This window comes from Fundulus heteroclitus, unplaced genomic scaffold, assembly GCF_011125445.2.
Source record: "Fundulus heteroclitus isolate FHET01 unplaced genomic scaffold, MU-UCD_Fhet_4.1 scaffold_36, whole genome shotgun sequence".
NCBI lineage: Eukaryota > Metazoa > Chordata > Actinopteri > Cyprinodontiformes > Fundulidae > Fundulus > Fundulus heteroclitus.
This window is the reverse complement of record NW_023396770.1, coordinates 3,811,308-3,830,324: the sequence shown is the minus strand read 5'-3', so window position 1 is coordinate 3,830,324 and position 19,017 is coordinate 3,811,308. Positions and strand designations below refer to the sequence as shown.

General features: G+C 44.6%; 2 long non-coding RNA genes across 2 annotated transcripts; both read right to left on the bottom strand.

Moving 5' to 3' along the window:
• Positions 1-12,798: 12,798 nt before the first annotated feature.
• LOC118559878 lies at positions 12,799-14,887 on the bottom strand. Its single transcript, XR_004928991.1, has 3 exons — positions 14,139-14,887; positions 13,688-13,999; positions 12,799-12,885 (listed from the first exon to the last, which is right to left on the bottom strand). It is a non-coding gene; the product is annotated as an uncharacterized LOC118559878 (long non-coding RNA).
• An 883-nt stretch (positions 14,888-15,770) lies between these two features.
• LOC118559881 lies at positions 15,771-17,265 on the bottom strand. Its single transcript, XR_004928994.1, has 3 exons — positions 16,977-17,265; positions 15,861-15,962; positions 15,771-15,785 (listed from the first exon to the last, which is right to left on the bottom strand). It is a non-coding gene; the product is annotated as an uncharacterized LOC118559881 (long non-coding RNA).
• Positions 17,266-19,017: the final 1,752 nt, after the last annotated feature.

Sequence of the window (19,017 nt, the reverse complement as noted above, 5' to 3'; positions counted from 1 at the left end):
AAGAGCTAAGGGAATGGATGGATCAACAGAGCTATGACTCTGTGCAGTGGCGGCTGGCCAGTAGGGGGCGCTCGGGCGCCGCCCCCTTTAAATCGTTTAGATAATAAATGATTTCTGAACTGCAAAGTACTTAGAAATGTATTTATTCATACTGTGTGTCCAATACATTGTTAGAATTTATTAAAATAGTAAATACATAATTCTATTTAATTGCTCACATTGTGCACACTTCCTTTCCTATGTGCAGGGCGCCGGTCTAATGGGAGTGAATGTAGGCGCAGCAACTTGAGCAAGCACGTGATCTGAGGCTGACTTTTAATTGGTTATCTAGGGTTTTCCACAGAGTGTCAGTACTGGCTAATTTTTTTAAAAACATTGTGTGATTGGACAATCCCCGATTCGACTCATTAGCGCAGCTGCAGTTCGTTAGGTCGATTCACAAAGTGGAGTAGTTTCAAAATGAGAGAAACTTCTGTTTTGTCTTTACAAAAAAATGCTTTTACAAAGCGTTCACTTGAAGAAAAAAAACAGGATAAAGGAGCCTCGACCGAATCGTCTTAATTTACAAATTCAGCAGCAGGCAAGTGATCTCTCCTCTCAATGGTTGGACAAAGCAGTGTAGGTAGTAGTCAGCCAGTGAAGAGGCGTCGGACACTCAGTGTAGAAGACCATGAAAGGATTGCTGCAGAGGTGAGTTGTTGTGGAAAATCACTGTTACACTGGTTTATAGTAATGTTATTTAATATATTAGGAAGATGTGCTTTGTATTTAGAAATACCTTTAGTTGTGTCTATGCTGTGTAGGTATGTTGATATAATGTTTGTCAGCAAGATATTTTATTATTTAAGTTGTACTGAAGTTTATGGGTAATGGGGAATAAAACATTTGGTTACTGAATTTTGTATAATCTTGTCCCACAAAAATGCTGTAACACATTTCATAACACAGCCTTAAAAATGGCAGCAAATGTTATTAAAATCAGGAAAACTATCTAGAAGAAGTCTTTTCAGAAACTGTCATGCTCTTGAAGATACTCATCACCACACCCATGACCACAGCAGAAGCTGAAAGGTGCTTTTCAACTCTGAAAAGAAACAAGACTTTTCTGAGAAACTCAATGACTCAGGACAGGCTGAATGCATTGGCAATGTTGTCAATGGAGAAAAGACTAGTCACAAAGATGACTGACTTTAACAAGAATATAATTGAGAAATTTGCTGGGCAGAAGGAAAGGAGGGCAAAATTCATGTTCAAATAGTGCTATTTTTTAAGATTTGTTTTGTTTGTTTTTCATTTGTTTGTTTGTGTGCGCCCCCCTCAGTTTTTTTAGCACCAGCCGCCACTGACTCTGTGTAAGTTTGGCAACTGTACTAAAGAGAAATCTAGGATTATTCCTATTCTCCTCAATTAATGATGAAAAATATGCTGCTCTAACTCTGCGAAGGGTCTTGTTATACAACAATAGACTGTCCCTCCAGATTAGGTAGGATTCCTCTTGGTGTGTAGAGCGCCATTTTCTCTCCAATTTCCTAACATTGTGCTTCAAGGAACGCAGCTCTGAATTAAACCAAGGAGCCAGCTTCCTGTGAATAATCACCTTCTTTTTCAAGGGAGCTACATTGTCTAATGCAGAACGCAATGACAAAGTCATACCGTTTACAAAGACATCTATTTGTGAATTGGAAGAAACAACATTGCTGCTATCTGCAGGGTATTTCTGCAATACTGACGATATTAAGAGGGGGACAGACTTTTTAAAGTTTGATGCAGCATTGTCCGATAAAGATCTACTATAATGGAACCCTCTTTTGAGGGTTGAGAACTCAGTTAGATTAAACTCAAATGTTATTAAAAATGATCAGATAGGACAGGGTTGTGAGAGAATACTATTAATTCTTCACAATCAATGCCATATGTCAGCACAAGGTCTAAAGTATGGAGCCAAGAGTGCGTCGGTTTATGAACATTTTGAGCAAAACCAATTGAATCTAGGGTAGTTTTAAAGGCTACACTAAGGCTATCACATTCTGTGTCAACATGGATGTTAAAATCACCCACTATATTAACCTTATCAGTATTTAACACAAAATCAGATAAGAAGTCTGACAACACATCCAAAAACTGAGTGTAAGGGTCTGGTGGACGATACAAAACAACAAACAGAAGAGGTTTTATTACTTTGCAGTTTGGATGAGGGAAACTGAGGGTTAAATGTTCAAAAGAACTGTAGTTATTAATTAGCCTGAGACTAATTAATAAATCAGACTGAAAGATGGTTGCCACTCCTCCTCTTCCCACAGATCTGGGAATGTGGAAATTTGAATAATTGGAGGGAGTTGACTCATTTGTACTTAAAACTTGTGCCTGGCCTCCCGCTCGTATCCGCATGTGGGCAAAACAATTGAAAACCATGACAGAAGAACATTCTGGCCCGCAAAGTCCAGCGGATACGTTCGGGCGGCAGCTGGCCGCGCAACAGGAACAGCTGCAGTCACTGGGTTTAGCAGTAAATTCAACGCAGGAACAACTCCAGGTACTCACCGCCCAGCTTAGCCAGCTCACTGCCTTGCTTGCCGCGGCAACCCAGCCTGTCACTCAAGCTCCTGACACCCCGCCTCCTGCAGCGCAAAGCGCGGAGGACAGCAGTTGGGCCCCGCCTCTCGGAGACACGTCACCGTGTCCGGAGAAATTTTCCGGTGACAGCGGGGATTGCGGAGGATTTTTATTCCAGTGTAAACTAGTTTTTAATCGTTCTCCCCACACATTTGCTTCAGATCAAGTTAAGATCTCCTATATATTACGACTCTTAACGGGCAAAGCCCTCAGATGGGCAGAAGCCCGTTTCCCTGACTGTGACTCATTTGGCTGCTCTTTTCAGGACTTTATTACAGAGTTTAAGACAGTGTTTTCGGCAGAGTTAGACACCGATCAGCAGTCTCGAGTCCTTCTCGGTTTAAAACAGCGCGGTCGACGTGTGTCAGACTTCTCCGTCGAGTTTCGTACCGTGGCCGCAGCAGCAGGTTGGGAGGGCAAGCCCTTAAAGGCAGCATTCTTTCAGGCTCTGGATGAGGGTCTAAAGGATGGGTTAAGGATCCCAGCACGTTCGAGGAGCTGGTGAATTTAGCTATTCGTCTCGACTCCCTGCTGCGTAGTCGAAACCGGGCTCGTTCGGACAGGCCGTTACGGTCTTTTGGACCCCCGGCACATATGAACGGTTCTCAACGACGGGAGGTTACGCCTCCACCTGAGCCCATGCAGTTGGGACGGGTCAGTCTGACTAGCGACGAGCGCCAGCAGCGCTTCTCCAATAACCTGTGCCTCTACTGCGGAGGCGAGGGTCATTTTGTCAGGGAATGCCCGGTGCGGCCAAAAGGCCGGGTCCGCCATCAGTAGCGGGAAGGACGGCGGACCGGTGTTCGATTCCCACCCCCAAGATGAGTGACAGCCAGCCGTCCTCACGTTTTTGTTTACCAGTTACACTAGTCTTTAATCAGGATAGTATTAGCGTGTCTGCTCTCGTAGATTCCGGCTCCGATTTTAATTTAATCGACCAAGAGATGGTCGAACAGCTCCGTTTACCCACTAAACCATTATCGGAGCCACTCCAGGTTCCTCCTTAGATGGGCTAAGACTGACTTTGATCACCCGCCGGACTGAGCCTCTGGAAGTGATAGTATCAGGCAATCATCGGGAACAGCTCTCGTTCTTTGTCTTTCCCGTAAAGCGTTCGCCAGTGGTTTTTGGTTTAGCCTGGTTAGCCGTTCACAACCCGCAATTAAATTGGGCTGAATCACGGCTCGAGTCGTGGTCCCCTGCCTGCCACTCTCGGTGCTTGCAGTCTGCGCTCCCGGTTTCCCACGCCCCGAGTTCCATCTCGGGTCCTGTGGATGTTATTGATCTTTCTCGCGTCCCGGGTTGTTACCACGATCTGCGAGAAGTATTTAGCAAGAGTCGGGCTAGCTCTCTACCCCCGCACCGTCCTTATGACTGCGCCATCGACTTGCTGCCCGCGGCCCCTCTACCAGCCAGTCGCCTTTACAACATCTCGAGGTCTGAGCGTCAAGCGCTCGAGCGTTATATAAGTGAATCCCTTTCGGCCGGATTAATCCGCCCGTCGTCCTCACCTTTGGGGGCTGGCTTCTTTTTTGTGGGAAAAAAGGATGGGTCCCTCCGACCTTGCATTGATTACCGGGGACTAAACCAAATAACCATTAAGAACAAGTATCCACTTCCTCTGTTATCTTCTGCGCTTGAACCAGTCCAGGACGCGGTCATCTTCACCAAACTCGACCTGCGCAATGCTTACCATTTAGTTCGTATTAGGCAAGGAGACGAGTGGAAGACAGCCTTTAAGACCCCGTTAGGTCACTTTGAGTATCTAGTAATGCCTTTTGGTTTGTGTAATGCCCCGGCTGTGTTTCAAGCCTTAGTAAACGATGTCCTTCGCGACTTTCTGAACGTCTTTGTTTTTGTCTATTTGGACGACATTTTGATTTATTCAAGCGATCTTGAGCAGCACAAACAGCATGTTCGCTTAGTCCTGCAACGCCTCTTAGAGAACCGCTTATTTGTTAAAGCGGAGAAATGCGAGTTTCATCAAGCTTCTGTTTCCTTCCTCGGTTTGATTTTAGAAGGCGGACGAGTCAGATCAGACCCTGAAAAGATCAAGGTGGTCGTAGAGTGGCCAACCCCAGAGTCCCGTAAACAACTCCAGCGGTTCTTGGGTTTCGCCAATTTTTACCGGCGTTTCATTAGAAATTATAGCCAGATTGCCTCGCCCTTGCACGCGTTAACCTCTACCAAGGTCCCTTACGCCTGGAGCCCTAAAGCTGAAGCCACTTTCGTTGATCTCAAGTCCCGGTTTTCTCAGGCCCCCATTCTTATTCACCCCGATCCTTCTAAACAGTTCATCCTCGAGATCGACGCGTCCGACACCGGGGTCGGCGCGGTCTTATCTCAACAATCCAAGGTTGATAACAAGAACCACCCCTGCGCCTTCTTTTCTCGCCGGTTATCCCCAGCCGAGCGAAATTACGACGTCGGCGACCGAGAACTGCTGGCCATTAAGTTAGCGTTGGAGGAGTGGCGTCACTGGTTAGAGGGATCCGAGCAGCCCGTAATCGTCTGGACAGACCACAAAAACCTTTCATACCTGCAGTCAGCCCGACGCCTTAATCCCCGACAAGCCCGCTGGTCCTTATTTTTCTCTAGATTCAACCTCACTATAACCTACAGATCCGGATCCAGAAACGTGAAACCAGACGCTCTCTCTCGCCAATTTGCCCCTCCAGAACAGGAGAGAGAACCAGCACCGATCCCCCCCCCCCCCCCCTCGTGCACCATTGGGGCCTTACATTGGGACCTGGAGGATCGAATCAACCAAGCCCTAAAGCTCGATCCAGACCCAGGTACTGGACCCGCGGGTCTTAAGTACGTACCCCGATCTGTCCGTCCCGATGTCCTACGCTGGAGCCACGATTCCAAGTTTTCCGCACACCCCGGCATATATAGGACCCAGTCCCAGGTTTCCCGGCGTTTTTGGTGGCCATCCTGGACCAAGGATGTCCGAGAATACGTCCTAGCCTGTCCGGTTTGCGCCCAGAACAAACCTTCGACCCAACCACCTTCCGGTCTATTACATCCACTTCCAATCCCCAAGCGTCCCTGGTCCCATATAGCCTTGGACTTTGTTACCGGTCTTCCCACATCCCAAGGTATGTCTACCATCCTTACAGTAGTAGATCGCTTCTCCAAGTCCTGCCACCTCATTCCGATCCGAAAACTACCTAATGCTCTCCAAACAGCCCAACTCCTCATTAAACACGTGTTTCGACTCCATGGGATCCCCACAGAGATCCTCTCTGACCGAGGGCCTCAGTTTGTCTCCCAGGTCTGGCGGCACTTTTGCTCTGCTCTCGGTGCACGTTACACCCTCACTTCTGGATATCACCCACAGACAAACGGTCAAACCGAACGTATGAACCAGCAACTAGAAACCACCCTCCGCTGCCTCACCTCGTCATCCCCAACAGACTGGAACAAATTTTTACCATGGGTTGAGTACGCCCTCAATTCTCACCTCTCGTCATCCACCGGACGTTCACCTTTTGAAGTAGCCCTAGGTTATCAACCTCCACTTCTGCCCTCTGATGAACTCCAAATCCCCTTCGCTTCTGTTAACGAATACATCGCCCGCTGTCAAGATATCTGGAAAGCCACCATCTTTGCACTTTCACGCACCGCAGAGCAGAGCAAGAGATTCGCCGACAAACGCCGCAGACCAGCCCCGCCTTATCACCCCGGTCAGAGGGTCTGGCTGTCTTCCAGGGACGTCTTGTCAGACTTATCCGCCAGGAAACTCGCTTCCCGGTTCACCGGCCCCTATACTATAGAGTCCATCATCAACCCCTCCTCCGTCCGTCTGCGTCTGCCTCCTCACTCCCGTGTGCATCCCACCTTCCATGTCTCCCTAATAAAACCGGTCTTGGACAGCGACCTGTACCCTCCTGCCGAACCCCCTCCACCCTCCCCGGATGATCGGAGGCCCCGCGTTCTCAGGGTTGTGGACGCCCGTCGTCGAGGTAAGGGCCACCAGTACCTTGTCGACTGGGAGGGTCGCAGCCCTGGGGAACGATCCTGGGTTTCCGGTTCTGCTATAACAGATAAGGACCTGCTAAGCAGGTTCTGGTCAGCGCAACCTAGCACCTCTTCGTCCGGGCCGCCAGGAGGCGGCCGTTGAGGGGGAGGTAGTGTCAGGGTTCCCTGTGTATCTGTGCCCTATTCTGCTCCGCAGGTGGTTCTAGCTGGCGAGGGGCGTGGCCCACACCTGCGACTCATTTGGAGCGGCTTCTTAAGCAGAGCACCGACAGATGGAAGACGCTAGAATGTTAAACCAGTCGTGGTATGACGTGGCCTCCAACTAGCTCTGAAGCACTAGCGTGTAAGCTTTGCCTCTCGATTTTTTGACTAATCTTGGATCTTCTCTTTTGTCACAGTTTTTGTGCGTGGAAGCACTTACCTCTTGACGCTCTGTCCGGAGAATCACACCCGCAGCATCACAAGGCTCAGATTCTGCTCTGGCGACTCCCCCCTTGCTCCCTGGATATTACCCAGCCGGGCTTGTGGTTCCCCTCCCGGATGCTGCTGGTTCCTCCCGTCATTCAAGTTAATCCATCTGTCACCCCGCTCAGCCGAAGCTTGCTCTGGGTCCCTCGCCAGTTCCACCTGCTGCCCTCCAGCCGCTAGCCACTACACCAACAGGGGTAGGATCACAGGGTCCTCTTGCCGCTACTTCCTCCCGGTCAGGTCCGCCCAGCTGAGTGGTAAGCTGCGCAGGTTCTTGTATTTCCTTGGTTCGTTCAATCGTAGTCATTTTTCTTTCCTTTCCCACAGTACCTCCCGCTCGACGCTCAGACCTCTCCTTCGGCGTCTCGTTCGTTGTATCCCAGCAGTTGATTCCTTCAATAAAACATCTTAAAACTTGTGCCTGGCCTCCCGCTCGTATCCGCATGTGGGCAAAACAATTGAAAACCATGACACTGTTTATCAGAAATCAATTCATTAACTAACAAAGTCTTTGGAGGGAGAGACCTTATATTTAATAGACCACATTTAATTGTTTTATTTTTAGGTTCAAGGTGAACCGTATTGATTTTTATTAGGTTTTTATGATTTGTTCCTTTTAGATCTAGGTTAAAGTTTTTGATCTGTTAAGTTTTGGCCGTGGGAAAGACACCGTCTCAATAGGATAATGGGTGGGTAACAGTACAGAAGCTGCAGAGAGGTGTGTTAAACTACGCCTCTGCTTCCTGGTCTGGACCCTGGGTTGTCAGATAAATCATAATTCTGTAAAGTGTCTCCATTGTAGTTCAGTTTCCTCACCTCTGGTTCTGATGATACCAACAGTGATTCCAACCATCAGGATCAGTGCTGTGATCCTCAGAGTCATCATGATGAAGCTCAGAGGAGACCAGTCAGTGGAAGCTGTGGATGAGATGGTGCAGAGAACATGTTCTGTTTGCTTTAGATTTATCTGATTTAAGAACAAAACATTTTAACATGATGGAGGATTGTTCATCAGAATCATCAGTATCTTCTCTCCAACACCTAAAACATTCATGTAACGTGATTTTATCTTCACACATAAAATAACGGACAGTAAACTGAGATGTTTCACATCTGGTTTACAGCAGGTCATATTTCTCAGTGGAGGAAGCAGCTGAAGATCATCCAGCAGTCAGTGTCCTACTTGTTGGAGTTGAAATGTTCTACAGAGAAGAAGTTAAGCTGTTTTTTGACCTTTGACCCCTGATCTCCAGGATCACTGCTGCCTGGGACATGAGAAGCTCAGCAGGTCTTAAACTAACTCTCTAAGCCTGTAGGAGCTGCTGTTCTGCTGTTGAGAGTTTACATCGACACGTTCATGTGGGGAGACAACAACCTTCACTGTGTGAACCAGGACTGGGGGGGGGGGGGGGGGCATAATGAATATATTGCACGTATCGCCCTCTGTGCCACGTGTGACGTCTAAAACAGCCATATTGTGACTGTTCAGGTATAAATGTCCATAGTAACTATTGTCTGTCTGCATCTAATTAGCTTGAAGCTCAGATTTTCTTAATACTTATGAACGCATCACCCCCCCCCCCCCCCCCCCCCCCGTTCTTAAATTAATTTGTTCATGTATACATTGCTTATTTTTCAGTCATTCCATGTGTTGTATTTCTACTACAGTATTCTAGGATATTTCACACTGTGATCAAACTATAAGCCCTGTTAGAAAGACTGAGAGGAAGTCGGGTTTGTTGTTTCCGCCCGGACCGTTTACAGTGTAACACATGCTGAAAGTCGGTGCTTCATGGTGGTTATTTGTGTGCGTAATATATAAAGTAAGTACCTTTACGGATCACTTCACTCTTTAACCGTTCGTTATTGGTATTATAGAAGTGAGAATCCGTGATTTGCACCATGTTTATGTGTTTCTTGTTGGTCTAGTAAGCTATTATGATAGTTAGCGCCTGTTAGCATTAGATGCTAATGCTAATTCGGTTAATGCTGCTGCTGCTTACAGTTGCTGTTGTTGAAATTGTATGGCTTGTGTCGTTGCTACTGATCCAGCAGTGATTGTATGGGGCTTGCTGGGGTTCTTATTATTTGTTTGTTTATTTCTGCAACTGTTTTTGCTAATTTGTTAGTAAAAATCCTCATTAGGCTCATAGGCACTATGTTATGTTTGTTTCTTTCACAGACCACACTCATATGCTCCATGAGCCCCAACATGTACACGCGGTCTACCTGTAATTATGCCACTCAGCCTGTAATGGACCATTTTCATTATTTGAAGTTATATTAAAGCTGCCGTTACGGATCTCCAGTCTCCTGATTCTCTAATCGGAATCTACCATTCATGGTGCCACTTCAATCAGCATCCTATTCCCGTCAGATGTAGCAGTGTTTGCTACAAGCCCCATAATGCAGTTGTGTTTTAGTTTTTCTCTGATAGGAACAATCCAAACATCAGTCAGGAGTTGTCTCACTGAAGAAATACATAGAAGCTGATTTATTATCTTATTACATCAATTTCACTTTTAAATGATAAATATCATGCCTGTAGAGACAGATGTGTGATGACATCATACCTTCAGTCTCAGGTGGATAGTGAACTTCTATCTTCACTGTGTTTCCCTCAACAAACTGGCAGGTGTATCTTCTGTTGCTGCTGCTCTGAAGCTTCACAGTGAGATTAGAATCACAGCCAGTCTGTCCTCCAGACTTGAACCCAACACCTTCACCAAGCAGCTCACTTCCTGTCTCATCCACCCAGAGGAGGCTCTTCTTTGGACAAGGACCCAACCCACTGAATATCTCCAGAGAACACTGTAATGTGAAATCTCCATCCTTTTTTGGATCAGCACCTGGTGGAGATGGAGAGACTGGAAGAAAACAAAACAATAACTTTTCAGGATAAAAATATTAAAGCATCTTTTTTATAAAATGAGAAAACAAACAAGACAACTTATATTTTTAGGCTCATAAACAGCAGATGTTCAGTGAACATATTGCAGACTGACAGCTGACAGGCAGTAAGAAAGGTGTAAGAAGTAAGAAGGCTACAAGTGCAATTAAGGAACCTTTACTACTACAAAATAAATATCACTCCATGAAAGTAATATAATTAATTGTTTAATCTATTAAATAACAACAGATCTGGTTCCAGTCCAGGCTTCACTCAGATGATAACAACACATCATGATCTAAACAGCCAACTCCATGCAGGGACTTCAGGGTTAAGAAGGACTGATATCAGCAGGTATAAAAGTCAATGAATTTAGATTACTCACTGCTCATCATGTTTAAATACACATCTGTGTCAAAGCGTCCTCCATCCCAAAGCTGACAGGTGTAACGTCCAGCATCCTCAGCAGTGATGGTGTTGATGATCAGAGAGCATTTATTGTCCAACCTCAGCCTGGCAGCTCGAGCTGAACTCTGAACTTTTCCTCCATGAACTTCATGTTGACGCTCCATGTTTTCAGCTCTCGTATAAAACCAGTCAACAGCGGAGCATGAGAGAGATGATGAAGGTCTTTTACAGGACAGAACAGCATCATCTCCAGCTCTGTGGTAGATAACTGCAGAGAAACAATGTTTTATACAACATTTAGATCTAATTCCAGTTTAACCATTTTATGTCCTTTTCTCAGTTATTGAAAGTTTTCCACAGAACTAATGATATTGATGTTATTTCCTCCTAATGGTTAAATTACTGGTTACACATTTTACTGAAAACAAACATCAGTTATAATCCGTTCAGCAGGGGAAAAATGGCTAACTTTATTTTTATATTAAATATTTTTAAGAATTATTAAGTATATTTGGTATCACAGAAAACCTTTAAAAAACAAAAAACTTCACTTTCTTTTTTCCCCAGATATCAAATAAGAGGATGTTCAATTTGCTGTAAGACACTCCCAACAGGGCTTTATGTTAAAAGTTATATTACGTTTTATAAAGATGCTAAATGTTAAGTGGACAAATGTGACATTATACCAAAAACAGGAACAGGTCACATGTACATCTTTTAAGATGACCATAAAAGTGTCTTAGTTTGAAGTATTACTTGTAATAAAACCTCAGTTTATACTGAAGAACTGGCTGATTTAGTGGCCTTTAGTTTTAATCTTTAATATTATCTAATCTGGGTACTGACTGAACACATAACCCACAGTCTGAAGTCTCTGTGGACGTTTCTAAGCTTCAGACGCTGATCTTGTTTCTTCCTCTTTGGTTTGACTTCCTTCTTTTCATTTTTCTCCTCTAAACAGCAGCTCTGTTTAACCAACACAGCAATCACCCTCTACAGTTAATAATAGGAGTGTAACGGTCCACAAACATCAGGATTCAGTAGATTTAGTCAGGGAGCAGTGGGCTGCCTACACTGAGTGGCATCCAGGGATCAATCTGGAGCTAAGGGTCTTTCTCAGGGAGCCATAGTGGCAGTCTGTGGGGAGAGAACCGGGTACTACTACCACTAGGCCACCACTCCCCATGATACAAATCTAATATAAGGATTTTTATTAGATTACAGAGACTAAAATAGGTTTGAATCATTTTTTAGTTATTTTTATATCCAGAAATTTAAGTGTACTAGATGTCCTTGAAAGCATCATAAAATGCAGCAGTAGGGTAAATCCCCTCTGCTCAGAGGTTCTGGTCAGACAGAACCAGTCTGTTGTTACATCTCATTAGCTGTGCAGCGTTTTGGACCAGTTGAATGCTGCAGGCACCTGGATTTGAACTATAGTGGATATTTCTCCAGAACTAGTGATGGTTACATTTAGCTTGATGCTCAGTAATTCAGTGCAGAGCTACAGACTGTATTGCTGTTGAAGAACATTGATGTAAAGTTCTGGTTCAGTCCACCTTTCTTTCTCCATTGCAGCTCCAGGAGAAACTTTAATGCTCTCAGCAGAGTTTAGTGATAGCTGGGAGTCCTCTCTGTTTGGTTCTGGTGTCACTTCTTAAAGTTTCCCTACAGAAACGTTGCATTGAGCTCTTAGTTTGGCTCATAAACATTCTGCAGCAGTTCAGGAATGAAACAACAATGTATTGGTTTAGTTTACATGGTATCAAACCTACAGGGCTGTTTTGGGCATGTTTGCTGTGTAACGCTACACCTCTAGATATTAATTATGTTTTCCTTCAGGAGGTTAAAAAAAGAGAAACAAATTTGGAAAGAACTAAAAACAGGCAGTTCATTGATCAGTTCAATTTGGGTCGGAAGATCTAAAGCTTATTATAATCTTTATTTAAAACAAAAGGGCATTTTTCACTATTCTCTCACACGTTTTCATGTCTTTACTTCCATAAATCTCACTTAGTAGCCTACCGCTGTATGAAAAGACTGGCTTTGATTCATGGAGCTACAACTTTGTCCTCTTTGCTTTCATGCAGGATATTTCAGTGTTTCTGAGCTACAGCAGATAATAAAAGAAGGTTTAAAACCTTTTATATAGAATATAAACAATCACAAAAAATTCAGGTAATTTCTGCTTTTTATCTAATAACGTCAGTAAATAAAATACATCTTACCTTTAAACTCAGGTGTGTAGTGAGCTTCTACCTTTATGATGTTTCCCTCAACAAACTGGCAGGTGTATCTTCTGTTGCTGCTGATCTGAAGCTTCACAGTGAGATAAGAATCACAGCCAAAGTGTCCTCTAGACTTGAACCCAACACCTTCACCAAGCAGCTCACTTCCTGTCTCATCCACCCAGAGGAAGCTCTTCTCTGGACAAGGACCAAACCAACTGTATCTCTCCAGAGAACACTGTAATGTGAAATCTCCATCCTTTGTTGGATCAGCACCTGGTGGAGATGGAGAGACTGGAAGAAAAAGTTTGAAAGATGGAGAAGAAACGTTCTCTAAAATTAGAAACTTGGCTGTGAAGAATGAAAAATAAGAAACAGTAATTAATTAATTAATATATATATATATATATATATATATATATATATATATATATATATATATATATATTCAGTTGTCTCCATGTTACTTGGTGACTGATCTGCACTAATATTGCAGATCTTAGCAGGTTTTCATCAGCATGATGGAACTAAACTAGAAATCTTTCCAAATGAAAGTCAGTGATCCAGAGGTTTGATCAAACCATTTAACCACACAATCCAAGATCAACTAGTTGAATCTAAACAGCCCCACAGCAGCCGAGCACAACGTTCATTCTGATGAGCCCACTTCCTGATGTCAGGGTCCTCAAAGCTTGGCCCCGCCTTTAGCTCAACCAGGAAGCAGCACATACCCAACAAAGGTCACTCAGCAAAAAGACAGCTGAGGGCAAAAATAACATTTAAAACCAGATAGTGAGTTTAATTGTATAATTGGTTAGATAAAAATAAATAAATTAAGTGAATGAACCTTTTCAATATGGGATATTTTACTGTAAAGTCAAACTAAGTGTGGACTGATGTGTGGTTGAAGCCATCACACAGCGCTGAATAAATGATTCATTCTCACTCTGACAGAACAACATTTTAACTTCTGACTGCATCAGATATTCATCAGAACTGCTGATGTCAGAAACATCTGTCCAACACAAGTATTTCACAAAGTTAATCAGAAGGAAAGAGTCTGACAGCGTCAGATCCTTCAGTTCTACAAACTCACTGGTCAAAACACTCAGAAGCACAATGCCATCAAAGGTTCCTGAACCAGGTCGACAGGTGTACCGTCCAGCATCCTCAGCAGTGATGTTGTTGATGATCAGAGAGCATTTACTGTCCACATTTAACCTGGCAGCTCGAGGTGAACTCTGAACAACTTTTCCATCCTGAACCTCCAACAGAGAGCTTGAGTTTGTATCTCTGCTGTAAAACCATTTAACAATGGAGCATGAGTAAGAAGATGAAGGACTGTTACAAGGTATAACGACATCATCTCCAGATCTGTGATAGAGATAAAGTTCTCCTCCTCTGGTGCCTGCAGCAGAGACAAAGACACATTAAAGTTTTATACACTTCATCCTTCACAAACACAATCATGAAGGTGAAACTAGAAATATATTATAAAGTGTCCTTTAATTTGTCTCAGCTTCATTAGAAAGAAAACAGATCTTTACCTTCAAACTGAAGCACAACGATCAGAACCAGTTCCAGAACCAACATCTCCTGTCCTTCTATCAGCTGCTGAACACTGAGAGACTTTTCTCTGCTGCACATCTGAAAGAACTGATGTTATTTCCTCTTTGTCTCTGAATTAATGGATGAAAATAACTTCACACCAACACCCACCACGTACTCTGTCATTTTGTGTTTTTAGAAACTGACAGAAAACCACAAACAGAAGGAACTAGTTGTACAAAGTTTAGTCAGAAAAAGCATTTAAACTACATTTAATTCATTCACCTTGTAACACTCAGATCAACTAAAGTGAGCCATGTTTCAGCTGCAGAGTCTGATTGTGAAGAACATAAAACAGGACAAGTTTTATTTATAGTTTATATTTTTATGTTCAACATGATGTAATTCCCTTAGCATGAGCCGTCAAAGAGGAACTGTGACGTCTGCTAATGAGCTGCAGTCAGTCCACTAACAGCCAGCAGCTCTGAGACTCTGCAGACAGAGCAGTTAAACCGAGTCAGAACAGAATCCAAACAGGTCAAAATGGACCCCTGACAGCAGAGGGGTCAGACTCAGGCCTGCAGGACAAATATGACCATGAGATAATTTATAGTGTCTATAAGAGCCGGTCCACTGGTAGAAAGATCATTCACAGCTTATACTACAACTCCCAGAATGCTCTGCTGGTGAGACTGTCGCCTGTGGAGACTTTATTCTTCCTGTTCTGTAACTGATGTGATGAAGGTCAGCTGAGTGTGGCGGCAGCAGAACGTTCTTCATCATTTTCATAGTCCACTGGGTCGTCATCAACAGCATCGTGAACCTGTGAGATACAACCAAACATTAACTGGATAATACAGTTAGATAAACATCCTGAACATTTAAAGAAAAATGTCAAATTATCACTAATTTTACCACAGATAAAATCCTTTATAGCATCTTTTCTATTTATTACTCAGGTAAAATAACAGTTTTATATCATTTATGTTCAATAAATCTTTATCTTTTAACATTTTTTAAGGTTAAAAGAAGAAACAGTATAAAAACAGTTAAACATATTTGATGTCATTCTTGATTTAAGATCTTTCCAATATTTGCATCAACATTCAGAGATTCTTAATCTAATATTCCAAAAAAGTAAAAAAACCAAACAACTGGACTTTTTTTTCCAAAATTTGAAGACCTTTTGCTTCCTCTCCAGGAAGCTTTCTCAATTCAAAAAGTCTGGAGTAATGTGGAGTATCAAGCTTTATAGTACTGCCCAACATGGGCCTTGTAACGGCTTAGATAACATGCTAATTGTACCGAAACAATCAAATTGTTAATCAATTTATCTAATATTCTTAAATTAATCTAATATTCGAAACAATGCAAACTCTAAGAAGAAAGGACCCAACTGGGCGTTGAACCCAGAACCTTGTTGCTGCAGCAGCTTGTAAATCTGTTGTGTACAAACAGAATCTGAGCATAGAGTAGAAGCTGAAAAGGTTTAACGCAATAATGTTTAAATAATGTTACAAACTGCTGACTTAAAGTTGGAGGAAACAGGTTTGTCATTCAGAATCTATGTGTAAAAGCTCTATGAAGGTATTTTTCATGCTGGATTGTTTCACTTACATTAATGTCTTTCTGTGGCTTTTTGCTTCCTGGGATGGAAGGAAAATAAAGTGATTAAAATCATAATTCTGTAAAGTGCCTCCATTGTAGTTCAGTTTCCTCACCTCTGGTTCTGATGATACCAACAGTGATTCCAACCATCAGGATCAGTGCTGTGATCCTCAGAGTCATCATGATGAAGCTCAGAGGAGACCAGTCAGTGGAAGCTGTGGATGAGATGGTGCAGAGAACATGTTCTGTTTGCTTTAGATTTATTTGATTTAAGAACAAAACATTTTAACATGACGATGGATTGTTCATCAGAATCATCAGTATCTTCTCTCCAACACCTAAAACATTCATGTAACGTGATTTTATCTTCACACATAAAATAATGGACAGTAAACTGAGATGTTTCACATCTGGTTTACAGCAGGTCATATTTCTCAGTGGAGGAAGCAGCTGAAGATCATCCAGCAGTCAGTGTCCTACTTGTTGGAGTTGAAATGTTCTGCAGAGAAGAAGTTAAGCTGTTTTTTGACCTTTGACCCCTGATCTCCAGGATCACTGCTGCCTGGGACATGAGAAGCTCAGCAGGTCTCAAACTAACTCTCTAAGCCTGTAGGAGCTGCTGTTCTGCTGTTGAGAGTTTACATCGACACGTTCATATGGAGAGACAACAACCTTCACTGGGTGAACCAGGACTGGGGGGGGGGGGGGGGGGGTAATGAATATATTCCACGTATCGCCCTCTGTGCCACGTGTGACGACTAAAACAGCCATATTGTGACTGTTCAGGTATAAATGTCCATAGTAACTACTGCCTGTCTGCATCTAATTAGCTTGAAGCTCACATTTCCTTAATACTTAATACCAGACTTAAAATCATTAAAATGTTACATTTAGTCATTAAAATTTTGTACACGAAGCAGTCTTAAAAAACATCCAGTTCTGCCCCCCCCCCCTTCTTAAATTACATTTGTTTATTTATGCATTGCTTATTTTTCATTCCATGTGTTGTATTTCTACTACAGTATTCTAGGATATTTCACACTGTGATCAAACTACAAGCCCCATAATGCAGTTGTGTTTTAGTTTTTCTCTGATAGGAACAATCCAAGCATCAGGCGTTGTCTCACTGAAGAACTACATAGAAGCTGATTTATTATCTTATTACATCAATTTCACTTTTAAATGATAAATATAATGCCTGTAGAGACAGATGTGTGATGACATCATACCTTCAGTCTCAGGTGTGTAGTGAGCTTCTATCTTCACTGTGTTGTTCTTAACAAACTGGCAGGTGTATGTTCTGTTGCTGCTGCTCTGAAGCTTCACAGTGAGATAAGAATCACAGCCAGTCTGTCCGCCAGACTTGAACCCAACACCTTCACCAAGCAGCTCACTTCCTGTCTCATCCACCCAGAGGAGGCTCTTCTCTGGACAAGGATCCAACCCTCTGTATCTGACCAGAGAACACTGTAATGTGAAATCTCCATCCTTTGTTGGATCAGCACCTGGTGGAGATGGAGAGACTGGAAGAAAAAAAGACAATAACTTTTCAGAATAAAAATATTAAAGCATCTTTTTTATAAAATGAGAAAACAAACAGGGAACGCCAAGGGCGGGGACCTTGGCGTTCCGATCCTCGGCTGCAGAAGCTGGCTCTTGGGACGTGGAATGTCACCTCTCTGGTGGGAAGGAGCCTGAGCTTGTGCGCGAGGTTGAGAGGTTCCGACTAGAGATAGTTGGACTCACCTCGACGCACCGCTCTGGCTCCGGAACCAGTCTCCTTGAGAGGGGCTGGACATTCTTCCACTCTGGAGTTGCCCATGGTGAGAGGCGCCGAGCTGGTGTGGGCATACTTGTTGCCCCCCATCTCGGTGCCTGCACGTTGGGGTTTTCCCCGGTGAACGAGAGGGTGGCCTCCCTCCGCATTCGTGTGGGGGGACGGGTTCTGACTGTTGTTTGCGCTTATGCGCCTAACAGCAGTTCGGATTACCCACCCTTTTTGGAGTCCTTGGGAGGGGTACTGGAGAGTGCCCCTCCTGGGGACTCCCTCGTTTTGCTGGGGGACTTCAACGCTCACGTGGGCAATGACAGTGGGACCTGGAGGGGCGTGGTTGGGAGGAATGGCCCACCTGATCTGAACTCGAGTGGTGTTTTGTTGTTGGACTTCTGTGCTCGTCATGGATTGTCCATCACAAACACCATGTTCAAGCATAAGGGTGTCCATATGTGCTCTTGGCACCAGGACACCCTAGGTCGCAGTTCAATGATCGACTTTGTTGTCGTTTCATCTGATCTGCGGCCGTATGTCTTGGACACTCGGGTGAAGAGAGGGGCGGAGCTCTCCACCGACCACTACCTGGTGGTGAGTTGGCTCCGATGGCGGAGGAGGAAGCCGGTCCGACCGGGCAGGCCCAAACGCACTGTGAGGGTTTGCTGGGAACGTCTGGCAGAGTCCCCTGTGAGACTGAGCTTTAACTCCCACTTCCGGGAGAACTTTAAACACGTCCCGAGGGAGGCGGGGGACATTGAGTCTGAATGGACCATGTTCCACGCCTCTATTGTTGAGGCGGCTAGTCGGAGCTGTGGCCGCAAGGTTGTCGGTGCATGTCGCGGCGGCAACCCTCGAACCCGCTGGTGGACACCAGCGGTGAGGGAAGCCGTCAAGCTGAAGAAGGAGTCCTACCGGGCTTTTTTGGCCTGTGGGACTCCGGAAGCAGCTGATGTGTACCGACAGTCGAAGTGGCAGGCGGCTCAGCTGGTCGTCGAGGCAAAAACTCGGGCGTGGGAAGAGTTCGGAGAGGCCATGGAGAAAGACTTCCGTACGGCTTCGAAGCGATTCTGGTCCACTATCCGGCGTCTCAGGAGGGGGAAGCAGTGCAGTACCAACACTGTTTACAGTGGGGGTGGTGTGCTGCTGACCTCGACTCGGGACGTCGTGCGTCGGTGGGCGGAATACTTCGAAGACCTCCTTAATCCCACCGACACGTCTTCCATTGAGGAAGCAGAGCCTGAGGACTCTGGGTCGGGTTCTCCCATCTCTGGGGCTGAGGTTGCCGAGGTTGTTAAAAAGCTCCTCGGTGGCAAGGCCCCGGGGGTGGATGAGATTCGCCCTGAGTACCTTAAGGCTCTGGATGTTGTGGGGCTGTGTTGGTTAACGCGGCTCTGCAACATTGCGTGGACATCGGGGGCAGTTCCCCTGGATTGGCAGACTGGGGTGGTGGTCCCCCTATTTAAAAAGGGGGACCGGAGGGTGTGTTCCAACTACAGAGG